The 12,680-nt window shown below is 35.5% G+C and overlaps 1 pseudogene; it reads right to left on the bottom strand.

The window, feature by feature from the left end:
• Positions 1-7,663: 7,663 nt before the first annotated feature.
• On the bottom strand, positions 7,664-7,782 carry LOC120597333 (uncharacterized; annotated as a pseudogene).
• Between the last annotated feature and the right edge of the window lie 4,898 nt (positions 7,783-12,680).

Genomic DNA, 12,680 nt, shown 5'->3' with positions numbered 1-12,680 from the left:
GCTGTTATAAAATAATTTATAACTCTTTCTCCAGTGATTTTCTCTCCTCTTTCCTCACTTGTTTCAGTTTTTTCTCACTGCATGTGTTTTAGTCTGACTTCCTGCTTTCCTTTTGATTTATAACTGTTGTCCTTATTTACTCCAGAGCATGTAAGTAGACGGCCAGTCAGGGGATTACAGTGTGTTTGACCAGAGTGACAAGAACCAGGAGTTAGTATTTCTGGATAAAGGCTCTTCCCTCTTCTCAGGCTGTGAGGAAGGAAAACTGAGGCACTCAGGATTTCAGGGGAAACTTGGAAATTAGGATAGGTAGGTGCCTTTTTCTAAATGGAGATTTCCCAACCAATCCTTCATTTCATTCCATCTTTACATGTCTTTTTCCATTGCCTTTCTCAGTGCTTTTGTCCCCTTCCCTAGCCAGGATTCCACTTGTATGCAGTAGCTTTACACATTGAATAAATCAAGCCCTCCCTGCTGTGCTGTCAGCAAATGGAACTGACCAACAGAACAGTCTGTGTAAGTGCATCCTGTGCCTGGGCCAGACAGACAAGCACAATTATTTGATTGCTGGAGATTGCCACTAAATGAGGGTGAAATAGTAGGTCTGAGACTTGTTGGTGAATATTATTAATAATATAGTGTCATGCATTAATAACATAGTGTCATGTGAAACAAAGCTACACTGGAGGGTCTGTCTGAAGTCTCATTTTAAATCACATTTTCAGAGAGCTGGATACTGGAGGAGAAGAGATATAATAAAGCACGGTGTCTTTAAGCACTGTTGGGGAGTTTCAGTTTGACCTAGGTTGAAGTTAAGAGAATACATATTGCTATCATGAGTTCTTTGGTGACTATAATGAAACATGGGATTCATCCCTGGCTAATTGTCATAAAAATCTCATTATCATAGTGCTGTACTGTGAAAAATCATCTTCACTCTCATCATTGGAGTCCTTGAAGAGAAGCCATTGCAAAAACTCCATGAAATTTTTTCTGGCAACTGCGATGTCCTCAGTTACTGCACAGTCAACTTCCTTAGCCCACCCACCACAGCCAACTCTTCCAGACTCCTCCATTTCTCCCTTCAGTCCTCATTGTCCTGCCAAATGAGATCCATCACCATTGTTCTCCAAATGTGCTCTGAAGGCCTCTGCCTCTGGGCTTTTATTCAAGTCATTCCCTCCACTCTAGGTGCCCTTCCCCATTTTCATCTCTGTCCATCAGTTAAAGGCCCACATCAAATGTGCCTTGGCTAAGCCTTCTTTGTTCATCTGGAATAAGTGTACACAAACATTTTATGTAAAGGAAATGATAGTAAAATTTTAGTCTTTGCAGGCCGAATGTAGTCTGTATTCTTTGTTGTTTTATCAAAATGTAAAAGCTGTCCTTCGCTCTTGGACCATTCAGAAATAAGCCACAGAATGAATTTGGCTCATGTGCCATAGTTAGCCAATCCAGGATCTAAAGTGATCTCTCCATTCTCTGAACTCCTGTACAATTTTGTGTTACACATGCCACTATTACATCTAGCCTTGTATAGAAATCCTTAATATACAACTATTTTCTGTATTGGACTGAAGATCCTTGGGAGTAGAAGTCATATCTCAGGTACTTTATTTACTCCCTATAACATCTATTATAGTATCTGAACATAGAAAGTGCTCAAAGAATATTTTTTAAATGAATGAGTAAATTACTCATAATGTCTTCCAGCAAGAGTGTAATTTCTTTCCCAACTTTTTCAAGCCCTTAATTTTCTGACAGGTAGGTAATCCACCTCTAGCCCAACCCTGCGCCCCTTAATAAGGCCATGTGCACTATAAATGCAGCTGGTAATTAGACATAGAATATTGTTTTCATTGAGCACTTATGTGAGAAAACATCAACGGACAACAGAAACCTCAGCCCCTGTGGTGCTTGCAGTCTAGGCTGGGAAGGATGATCTTAATATGAGCTTTCCTCCTGATGTGTGAACTTCACTTTTCTATTTTTCAGATCATTGACTTAATAATAATATTTGCCACTTAGTTTGCCAAGGTACAAGAATAATAAAAATGATAATAATAGAAGCTGACATTTTTTGTATACCTTAGACAGTTATAGATATCCTTTTAAATATGTACAACCACATAAGGAATTTAATGAAGCAATTAACTGCATTTAGTTATTTTGTTGTCAGTCTGGAAAAACTGGTGATCACAGCTGTCACTTAACTAGATTACAGATAAACTAGTGGACTAGAGGCAATATCTTGATCACAGCTAAATTAAGCAATGTCATTTAGAATAGGCATATAGTGCTCAATAATTGGCGGTGGTTTAAAAAAATAACTTAGCTAGTAAGTGAAGAAGTAGTGATTTGATTTAAGGTCTGTTTGAATCCTAAGCCTGATCTTTACAATGTAATAAAAATAATGTTGGATCATATTTAGTTTCATTCTGAGCACAGAATTGCATTGAAATGAACAGCGAAGCACAAAATAAAAATAAGAAACAAAAACAACTAAACATACAATTAGTTGAAAGAAATTAAGATATTTTATGGCAGTCTCTAAAGAAAATACCGAAAGAGGAAGTAGGTTCTTAAGTCAGAAGAATTTCCTCAAGATCTTCTTTCCTTATTTCATCTTTTAAATTTCTGCCTCACATAAAATCCATTGCCAGACAAAATTCTTAATTCTCCCAGTTCTCTCCCAATACTGTTTGCTCAGCTGTTTTCCCCCTTGTCACCATTCTTTAATCTATTTCATTCCCTTTTTCCAGTTACTCTCTACCCACTCAAGGTTTTCCCATTCCTTTAAATTCTCTCTCTCTCTGCAGTACACACTGTGGTAGGTCAGATTCTAAGAAGGCTTCCAGTATTCTCAGCTACTGATGTGCACTCCCTGTATGGTTCTATTCCCTTGGGTGGGGGCTGACCTGTGAATATAAGAGAGGAAGGAGAATTATGGCCCCCCTGGTTACATTATGTAATATGACAAAGATGTCTACATAGTCACTTCTGTGGTTATGTTACTTTATGTAAGACGCCATCATAGTAGACTAGAGTGAAATTCTCTTTCTTACTTTGAACAAGTAAGATGTCATGTTTTAAAAAGCCTTGTGTCTAGGACATAAGGATGGTCTCTAGGAGCTGAGAACAGCCTCTAGGAGCTGACAGCCAGTAAGAAAATGGAGCTTCAGTTCTACAACTGAGGGACTGAATTCTGCCAACAACTTCAGTGAGCTTGACAGAGGGCCCTATGCCTCAGATGAGGTTGCAGCCCTGGTTGACACCTTGACTTCAGTCTTGTGAGACCCAGAGCATAGAACTCAGCTACAATGTGCCTGGGCTTGTGAGCTAGAGTGATAATAAGTGTTTTTTTTTTTTTTAGGCCAATATATATATTTGTGGTAATTTATTGTAAAACAGTAGAAAATGAATACATGAATGTTAATTTGGTTTGTCTGCTAAGGTCTTAAAATATCTGAGGAAAGAGAAAGGAGTATATTTATTTTTTGTTCCATGCATTTATATTTTTGTATTTGTTACATCAGTGTTGTAGCAGTTCTAATCTTTCCCCTACCCCACAACGTGCAAATAATACACCTAAAGAATGTGACATCCTTCTATCACAATAGTGGCTTCTTATACCTATGAATCTCCAAGGGTCAGTCCAAGGCTTGTGTAGTTTGTCAAAGTCCCCAGGTCACTGGGATATGCTTTGGGTTGAAAACTAATGTACGACAATATTTTAGAGACTGTTAAAATGGTCTGCTCCTCATCTCTGGTCTAGATCATATACATTCATTGATTTCAGTGAGCTGGAAATTTGAAGTCACTGAAAGTCAACAACTAGTGGTCTCTTCCTCTTCCTGATAAAACTCAGTGCCAGATGTTACCTAGATGGAACCTGCTCTACCTAACGATGGGGCTCTTCAATCATCAGATCAGTTCTGGGCTTCCAGAAAAGTTGTTATGGCTTTGTTGGTAATTATAGGTAGTTGGTGGGGATACCTCCAAGCATCCACAGACCCAGTGGTCTACTACTTGAGAGAGGTGCTGGGGTGGGGAGATAGTGAAGGCATTATGGCTCCTTTCATTAAATTTTCTTAGGGGAAAAATTGTAGATTAAGGTGACATCTAACACAACTCTGTCTAGCTAAGAGGTATGTTTCTTCTTACTTTTTTTCTCTCTTCTTTTCTGTCAGTGTTCACATAGAGAACTACATTGATTTCTTAATGGTAACACAATTTTGGATTCCTCAACTGGATCATGATATATTTCTTGCTTTTATGTATTGCTGGATTTGGTTTGCTAATATTTTATTTAGGGTTTGTACCTATGTTCACTTGTGACATTTGCCTTTCTCATAATGTCATTTTCAAGTATTGATTTCAAAGCTATGCTAGCCTCATAAAATGAATTGAGGAGGGTGGGAGGCTAGAAAAATGCCCTGCACCCCAGTTACATTCATGTCCCACTTCCTGGATTTTATTAATGTTATCTTGTTTGGGAAAAGGGTCTTTGCAGATATAATTAAGGTAAAGATCTTAATTATCCAGGTGGGCCCTAGATGCTATCACATGTGTCCTTATAAGAGAGAGGCAGAGGGAAATTACACACAGAAGAGAAGACAATGTAAGATGGAGACAGAGATTGGAGTGGTGTCGCACAAACCAAAGAATGCCAGTAGTCTCCAGAAGCTGGAATAGGCAAAGAACAAATTCTCTCCAAAAGTTCCAGTGAGAGTGTGGCCCTGCTGACACTCTGATTTGGGCCCAGTGAAACTAATGTTAAACTGGTCTCCAGAACTGTGAGAGAATATTCTGTTGTTTTCGGCCAGTTTGTGTTATCTGGCAGCCATTGGAAACTAATACATGCAGTTTTTCTTCTTCTTCTTTTTTTTTATTCTCTGGAAGATTGTGAAAAGTTGATATTATTCTTCCTAAAATGGTAGAATTCACTAGTAAATATCTTGAGCTGTTTTGTTTTGGGGAAGGTTTTAATTATAGATTTAATTCCTTTAATAATGATAAGAATGTTGATTTTTTTCTGACTCTCTTTAGTAAGTTATATATATTTTTAGGAATCATTCTCTTTAAATTTTCAAATTTGATGTCATAAAGTTATTTAAATATCTTCTCAATATCTATGAAATCTGTGAATTATCTATAATGATGTCCTCATTTTCATTCTTGGTTTGGATAGCTATGCTTTCTTTTTTAATTCTTGATCAGTCTAATTAGACATTTATAAATTTAAATAGTTTTATAGAGAACTCAAATTTGGCTTTAACTTCACTATTATGTTTTTGATTTCATTAATTTCTGCTCATATTTTTACTACTTCCTTTCTTCTATTTATTTTGTGTTACTTTGCTTTTTATATTTTAACTTCTTGATTTTTGCTTAATTTTCAGCCTTTCTTCTTTTCTAATGTATGCATTTAAGACTGTAAATTCTCCTCTAAGCACTAGGTTAGTTATATCCCCGAAAGTTTGATATGTAGTATTTTTATCATTCAATTACGAATTTTCCTAATTTCTATTGAGATTTCTTTTTCTTCAATCCATTGGTTGTGTGGAAGATAATTTATTCATTTTCAAACTTTTGGAGTTTTTAAGTTACTTTTTTTTTTAAAAAAAATGACTTCTAGCTAAATTGTAGTGCGGTCAGAAAACATTCTTTATTTTTGATTTTTTGAAAATTTTTGAGACTTGCTTTATGGTTTAGGATATGGTTACTTTAAATATTTCATGTATAGTGTTTGAAAGAGATATATATTGTGCCATTGTTTGATATATATCATTAGGTTGTTTGCTAATAATGTTAAAATCTATATCTTATTTGTCTGTTCTATTACATTTTGAGAGAAGTATGTTAAAATCTTACACTATACTTGTGGATTTCTCTATTTCAGCTTTTAGTTCTTTTGATTTTTGCTTTATGTGTTTGAAAGCTATGCTGGCATACAGAGAAATTCAGAATTATTATACCTGCCTATTGGATTGACCTTTTATCCTTATGAAAAAATTTGTTTTTTATCGCTAATAATATTTCTTGCCTTAAAGTTTTCTTTCCTGATCTTAGTATGGTATACCAATTTTCTTTTGGTTAGCTTTTGCATGCTGTATCTTTTCACATAATTTCACTTTCAACCCTACTTCTTTATATTTAATGTACTCTTGTCAGCAGCATAAGCTTGAGGATTTTTTTTTTTTTTTAATAAACAACAGAAATTTATTTCTCACAGTCTGGGGCTGGAAGTCCAGAACCAGGATGTCAGCATGATCAGATGTGAGTTCTTTTCTGGGTCTGACTTCTAGTTGTATCCTCACATCCTCAGATGGAGGAAGGGCCTAGAGATCTCTGTGGGATCTCTTTTATAAAAGTGCTAATCCCAATGAATTTGAGGATTTGTAAAAGTACAATCTGATAGTCTTTTGATTTATCTGTTTATTTCATTTATATTTAATATAATTAATGGTATTAAACAAATATAATTATTTGTTTTGTATTTTACTCTCGTAGTCCATGTTTTCTTTGCTCTCCTTTTTTGCTTTTTTAGATTAGTCCAGTGTTTTGTTCTTTAAATTCCATTTCTGCTCCTCTATTACTTGTTGATTATATTATTTTACAATTCTTCTAATGACTACTCTTGATAATATAGCATGAATCTTCAACTTATTAAAATCTAATATAAATGAGCACTTTTGCCATTTCCTAAAACTTTTTCCCTTTCTGCCTTTTGTTATTTTTGTCATGCACTTTAATTATACATGTATTTTAAACACCAAAAACTTTATTTTTATTTTATAGTTAATATTATTAAGATTTACCCAAATACTTACCATTTCTATTGTTTTTTATTATTTTTTTTTTGTTTTTCTTTTCATCATTTCCATATCTCTGTGATAATATTCCTTCCACCTGAAGAAATTTTTAGTATTTCATTTAGTACAGGTCTATTGGTGTCCTATAGTTTTTTATTTGCTTTATTATCTACAACTGAGTGACAAATTACCCCAAAAACTTATGGCTTAATACAACAAGCATTAATTATCTCACAGTTTCTTTAGATCATGAATTAAGGAGCAACCATCATTTTGCCTCAGGCTCTCTCATGAGGCTGCAGTCAAGATATTGGCGGGAGCTGTGGTCATCTAAAGGTTTGAATGGGCTGAAAAAATCTTTTAAGATGGCTCACTCACATGGCTGTTGAGAGGAGGCCTTAGTTTTTCACCACATGGACCTCTCCCTGAGGCTACTGGGACGTTCTCATGATCTAGCATCTGGCTTTCTCCAGATTAAGTGAAATGAGAGAGAATGCAAGAAAGAGACTGTAGTGTCTTATGTGACCTAGTTTTGGAAGTTATACACTGTTCCTTCTGTTACTTCTGCCATATTTTGTTTGTTGGAAGTGAGTTAATAAATCCAGCCCATACTCAAGGAGAGAGGAATTAGGCTCTACTTTTTGAGAGGATGAGAGTCAGATAATTTTTGGATATATTTTAAAACCACCATACTCTGAATTCTGTTTTGTCCATTCTTTTTTATTTCTCTGCTTTATTCTTGAAGTTTTTTTCCTGACCTATTTTTCATCTTACAAATTCTCTCTTTAGCTGAGTTTAATATGCTATTAAACACATCAATTGAGTTTTTTTGTTTTTTTTTTTTTTACTGCCCACAGCACCTGGTCTTCCTAGGTGGTCTCCCATCCAAGTCCTAACCAGACCCGACCCTGCTTAGCTTCCGAGATTAGATGAGATTGGGCACGTTAAGGGTGGCATGGCCATAGACTCAATTGAGTTTTTAATTTTGATTCTTATCTTTTTCAATTCTAGAATTTCTGTTTGGCTCTTTATAAATTTTCTTGTCACTGTGTATAGCTTCTGGCTCACTGACAAAATTTTCAGACTTTTCAATAAAAAAAAGCATAGCTATTTTAAGTTCATATCTGACCAATTCAATATCTGGAGCTCTGTTGCTTTTGTTTATTGTTTATACTTCTCGTTTGTGCTGTCTTGCCTTCTCTTGTGTTTGCTTATATTTGATTTTCTGATGGACAGTTTATTTGAAAAATTATTTAGAAAATTGAAAGAGGTTACCTTCTTCCAGAGGGTTTCCCCCCGTCTTCCTCCAACTGTCTGCAAACACTAACCTTAGGAATCACATTAATCCAACTTCAGAGACTGATATTTTCTGGACCACTCAGATGACTCGAAGCTGGGATTTCATTCTGGTTCTTCCAATTCATAGGGTACAGCTTTTTGGGAGTGCCAGTGCAAAGGGGGAGGGTTTACTAGAGCCCTTATTGTTGGGAGGCGTAGACTCAATTTTGTCATCCTTGCTGCATAAACCTGTCAGTAAAGTGTGCTTTAGTATCTCAGTCATCTCACCCTAAATTAGCGAATGCCATCAAGGCAAAAGAGGCCGATGTTTGGCAAACCTCTCTGGAGTTTTATGACTTCTCCAATATCTCAGAAAAGTTATTCTTTAATCTTGCTAGCTCTCTGACCCACCCAGGTCAATGTTTTATATATGTTATCCATCCTTTTCAGTTTTCCTTTGGTGATAGGATGATCTGAATTACTTCATCAACCATAACTGAAATCCAAAGTCTCCCTGTTCTTTATGGCAATATAAAAAACTGGCAAGGTCTGGTTACAAACAGTTGAAGGCTTTTAACAAAATATATGCAGAAATTACATGTGCTTTTCCTTTGTTGCAAAAATATCATTCATATTCTGGAAATAGACATAGAAAACTTGGCATACCTTGCTTAAAAGGAAAAACAGTAGTCATTCCATCTACTTGATGAGGAGGAACATTAGTTACATGTAACGAGAGATCTCTGGTGTCATGGATATAATTTTCCTTGGAAATTTTTATATACTGTAAGTGGAACGGATGAGCTTATGTGGCACTTTGAATTTAGTTGATAAGGAGGAAGGGAGGTAGAGGGAGAGAGAGAGAGAGAATGAAAGAATGAGAGAATGCGAATAAACTAGATTGGTGATGATATACTGCAAGCCTAAATAAATTTATGTGTAGGTCTGTGGGATGTACTGTCATGGGGATTAACTGCATAAGGGCTGTAGCTGGATGTGATGGGAGATGGGGAGGAAAGCTTGGTACTTTGGATTTGTGGTTGAGCCCTTGTAGAGAGAAGAACTCAGGTAGAAGCTGAAGGAGTTGATATAATGATGCGCTTGTTGAAATGAGGGCACTGGCAAAACCGTTCTAATTCTCAATGACAAGTGAGTCATAGGAAGAGCATAAGAAGTTTTGGCACTGGAAATTCTGTGGGTATTAAGTGCCATTTCAGTAATTTGGTGCTGTGGCAATGAAACATCTAATAAAGGCTCAGTGGAATTATGGAATGGACCATTGGTTAGAATTTAGTAGGGAAAGTTCAAATTTGGCAGTCATCAGCCTAGAGGTGAGATTGACACCTCAGAATCAAAGATATTTTTAATAATTCTATATAAACTATAAAAAATTCTATTGTTTAAAGGAATTCATTTATGGTTGCAATTCTTTATTCTTGGACATATCCCTGAGTTGAGATGGCTTGGATCATTCAAAATCGAAAGGGTGTGTATATGGAACATAAAGAGCAGTGAAGCACTGATGTCACTGAAAGGAATCTGTCAGATAGCAGAGTAGTATTAGCAGGTGATGGGTTTAGTAAGGTTAAAGAAATGGAAAGAAAAATTAAATTAGGAACCGAATCATTCATTCTCCATAAACTGGAATGCAATAGAAGGACATATGGGCTCATTCTCTAATACCAAAAAACATTCAGCAGACAGAGTCCGAGATAAACTTAGATTTAGTGATTTTTTTTCATGACCAAACATAACTATTTATTAATTTTTGTAATAAACATTCAGTTTCTTCCTTTAAAAAAACTGGAATTTAAATATTTCCCATTTCATTACATACAAGTCTGTATACATTATATACATCTCTCAATTAAAACATATTACAGATTTTCTGACATTCGGTATCTTCTTTTAAAATAAAAATGATAAGGCAGTTAGACTTTGATCAATAATAACTACAATCTGAATAATCTTGACACAGTTTACAATATAGGACAGTTTTACAATAGCTGTAAGGAAGTAGAGGGGCTCAACGATTTCTGCAAACTTTTCTTTTTACTCTCCTCAGATCACCTTTCAGACAGTAGGGAATTCGCTTCCCAGGACAATAGGAAGTCTGCTTCTCTGGACAATAGGAAGTCTGCTTCTCTCTTCTCTTTTCTTCCCATTCTACCCATCCCCCTACCAGCTTCCTGGTTTGCCCTGGATCTTTACAGTCTCAACAGTGGAGACCTATCAGACAAACAGACTTCTCGATGCACAGTTAGTGTGTTGTCATGGTAAATTATCTCCTTTTTACCTGATATGAACATGGGGCAGTATGAAAGAGATAAAGGGGAAAGAGAACTCTGTCCCACCCTTTTGGAGAGATGAGGTTGGATAAAGATAGGAAGGGAGCAGAAATTCCAATCCCGTCTTGTATGTGAGCGATGAAAATATACACTCTTTACATGGACTTAAAGTAGTTAAGAAATGGCCATGTGTTAGAGATGGCTTTTAAATATTTCAAATGCTATTTTAAGATTACATAGGTAGGTGTAGTCACTGAGGGGGAGATTGTAGAGATATGCAAAGCAAACTAGAGAGTTGAACATTGAAAGAAAAGTGGCAACCTAGCATTTTAGGTGAAAAGTGAAGAACATAATAATATCATGAAGAATATAAAAAGTGAGAAAAGAGGAAAATAGTTCCATTTTGATTGCTGGAGGATATTAGAATAAGAGCGAAGACAAAACTTCAGAAGTTTGTAGTACCTTGACTTTTCAACTCTTTTAATGGCAGTCATGCATTACATACATGCTGGCCTTTAAGGATGAGACACACCTGCTCAGGAATGCCCTTTGATCCTGGTATCCAGGATTCTGCCTTAAGACCCAAGATTTAGAGTGCTTTATTCTCTGGCTGTGCCTCTCCTGATGCGTGATGATGAGTTTATGGGGCCAAGGAGATGTGCTCACTCAGAGACTGTATTCCCCTTTCTTAGACACACACGGGAATCTTCAAGCAAAAAAAAAAAAAGAGCAATGATAGAGAAGGTAGAGGTGGGTGGGGCGTTGTGCACAACTAGGAGCCTACATTTATACTGTTGCTCAGAGCCCCACAAAAGTTAGGCTTGGGCCTGTGCTTCCTGGTACTCCAGCCCATTTTCTTTACCTTCTCCATTCTCAGCTCTTATCTTAGATCTGCGTTCCATCAGGCAGGTTTCTGTTTTTTATTTTATTTTATTTTATTTTATTTTATTTTATTTTATTTTATTTTATTTTATTTTATTATTTTATTTATTTTATTTTATTTTATTATTTTATTTTCCAGCTTCATTGAGGTATATTTTTTTAAATTAAATTTGGGGTGACATTGGTTAATAAATTATATAGGTTTCAAGTGTACAAATCAATAATACTTCATTTGTATATTGCATTGTGTGTTCACCAGGTTGAATTCTTTTACTTAACCAATATGCATTTGGTTCTTCCATGCTTTTTCATGTCTTGATAGTTCATCTATTTTTAGGAGTGAATATATTCCATTGCCTGGCTATGCCACAGTTTTATTAATTCAGTCACCTACTGAAGGACATTTTGGTTGTTTCCAAGTTTGGGCAGTTATAAAAAAGCTGCTATAAACAGCTATTCACAAGTTTTGTGTGGACAGAAGTTTTTTATTCATCTCTGTAAATACCAAGGAGCATGACCATTGGATCATATGTGAAGGATGTGTTTAGTTTTCTAAGAAACTGCCAAACTGTCTTCCAGAGTGGCTGTACTCTTTTCTATTTCCATTATCAATGAATGAGAGATTCCTGTTGCTCCACATCCTAGCCAGCATTTGGTGTTGTCACTGTCTGGGTTTGGGCCATTCTCATTGGTCTCTCATTGTTGTTTTAATTTTTGTTTCCCCGATGACTTATGGTGTGGAACATCTTTTCGTATGCTTATTTGCCATCTGTATATCTTTTCTGATAAGATGTCTATTCAGATATTTTGCCCATTTTAATTGGGTTGTTTGTTTTCTTATTGTTGAGTTTTAAGAGTTTTTTGTATGTGTGGATAAAGTTCTTATATCAGATATGTGTTTTGCTAATATTTTCTTTGAGTCTGGGCTTGTCTGTTCAGTTTCTTAACAGTGTCTTTCACAGAGAACTTTTAAATTTTAACAATGTCCAACTATTGATTGTTTCTTTCATGGATTGTGCTTTTGATTTTGCATTTAGAAACTCACAGTCAAATTCTTGGTCACCTAGATTTGTTCCTATATTATATTCTCCTATATATATTCTATATATAGCTTTGTGTTTTACATTGAGGTCTATCACCATGTTAAATTAGTTTTTTTGAAATGTGTAAAGTCTGTGTATGGATGCATTTTTTGCTTATGAATGTACAGTAGCTCTAACACCATTTTTTGAAAAGACTTTTTTCTCCATTGAATTGCCTTTGCTTCTTTGTTAAAGATCAGTTGACTAGATAAGTGTGGGTCTATTTCTGGGCTCTCTAATCTGTTCCATTGATCTACTTGTCTGTCCTTTCACCAATACTATGCTGTCTTAATTACTATAATTTTATAGTAATGTTGAAGTCAGGTAGTGTCAAC

The sequence above is a fragment of the Pteropus medius genome, unplaced genomic scaffold (assembly GCF_902729225.1).
Source record: "Pteropus medius unplaced genomic scaffold, Ma_sr-lr_union100, whole genome shotgun sequence".
Lineage (NCBI taxonomy): Eukaryota > Metazoa > Chordata > Mammalia > Chiroptera > Pteropodidae > Pteropus > Pteropus medius.
The sequence above is the reverse complement of the archived record's forward strand: the minus strand, read 5'-3'. Positions and strand labels throughout refer to the sequence as shown.